The sequence below is a fragment of the Schistocerca serialis genome, chromosome 2 (assembly GCF_023864345.2).
Source record: "Schistocerca serialis cubense isolate TAMUIC-IGC-003099 chromosome 2, iqSchSeri2.2, whole genome shotgun sequence".
Lineage (NCBI taxonomy): Eukaryota > Metazoa > Arthropoda > Insecta > Orthoptera > Acrididae > Schistocerca > Schistocerca serialis.
In genome coordinates, this window is record NC_064639.1 from 834,370,432 (window position 1) to 834,372,254 (window position 1,823).

Here is a 1,823-nt window from a genome sequence, read left to right on the forward strand (position 1 = left end):
TTACTAAAAAAATTAAATGCAATCAACTTGTTGATTTACTCTAAGTAAAACTGTACAATTACAGCCATTTGTTGTGAATTATTAATGTGCAGTCATTCTTGATGACAGATATTCCTGTGTTCACACTCACCGTACATGTGTTTAGTCTTATTGTACGAGAAGTGTTAACATATGTGACTGTGAAGTAATTATGAATTTCACCTTGTTGCGTTTTGCCATAACTATGCTGTTACCTGAAAATTTTAGCTGTATAAACTTTTTCGCTCTCGAAAGTAGTCGTCTCAGGACTATTACTCGTAGATGCTACGCGGGTTATATTTGTCACTCGTAATTCACATTAGTGTACTTGAAAATGACTGAAAGCCGAAACTGTAAAACTGGACTGAGAATAAACCCAGAAGATGAGAATAGCAGCGGTTATGATATATCTTAAACATTCGTGTTACGTCAGTATGTATGTCGTTGCGTAGTTTTTGACACGTAGTTTTTTTCTTTTTTATCTAGGGGACTGTCAAGCAGAAATACACCTATATCGCCGACTAATGATAGCAATGTTTATCAGCTGCCTTCTTATACACATTACAAACGTTTCTTGCTTTATTAGAGTGAAAGACTATATTTGTCCTGAAAAGAAAGATAGTATCGTTTCTTGCCTTATAGAGGGGCAGCTTGTTTGTACTTGGCATGAAGAGTAAAACACTGCTGCCTATTGTTGTCTTACGATCTTCGTAATTTCCAGCCGCGTTGAACATGAGCTAGACTTTTCCTTCTCTCGCAACTCGGAGCATACATCTTCACTCCCATTTTGGCTCACAGCGTTAATAAGAGAGTGTACTTATATGAGCTGCTACAGCATGATGCATAGGATCTGTACGTCCGCCTTGCTTGTCACACCCGTACTAGCTTAGACGATAATTCCGCCATCAGTGGCCTGTTGCTTTATAATGAATACACACAGTGACATTAAAGTTATTTTATATGTTTAGTACTAGCGTGTTTCGGTACGGTAAAATTTACTCTTTCCTTCTCTAAAATCTCACAACATTTTTAAATGATTTTTCTCGTCACACTGCAAGACATCTTCATCATTAAAGCTTGTTGTTGCAGCAGTATGCTATTCACTTTACAATAACTTTCTTTTTACGAAACTATGAATGTAGAACTGTGTGAAACATACAGACGAGCTTCAAGAGAGGGTAGGATGTGTCATTAATGTTCTGGTGCCGATTTGCCTCGCGAATAGTTTATCACCTTTATAACTATGAAACCAGATGGGCATTACCAACAACGTGGTCGCACGAAGGCGAACGCACCTATCGAATACTGTTTTCTTGCAAACGTGGGCCAACTACTCGATGATGCAAGGCGTACTGCGATATCTAGCCCACATAGAAGCGTAAATTGAATGAATTTTTGTAATGTCTTTTGCCAGTGACAATATCTTTTCGTGGCTAATTTACTTTCTACGACTTAGCACAACTTGACAATTTCTTTAAATGTCTATCTGAACATACATTATTTTTCTAATGATACATTTAATGGCATTGGATCAGTCTTTAACAGAGCACGGGAAATGTTCTTGTCTTTATGTACTGAGTTTGAGAGTATAGCTATGTTTGTACATGTGACAACTGTTTTCAGCTGTTTACCATCTTACCCTTCCGTCACAATCAAATACTGAGAAAACGTAAACGCTAAAATGCAATTATAGATCATAAATTGACTACTGGTGATCTAAGATACTGGAATCTAGTGCTGGCCACACTGTGGAAGGTAACCTTTGGCCTGTTTTCCCATATGTAAGAAATGGCTTACTCGTTTTG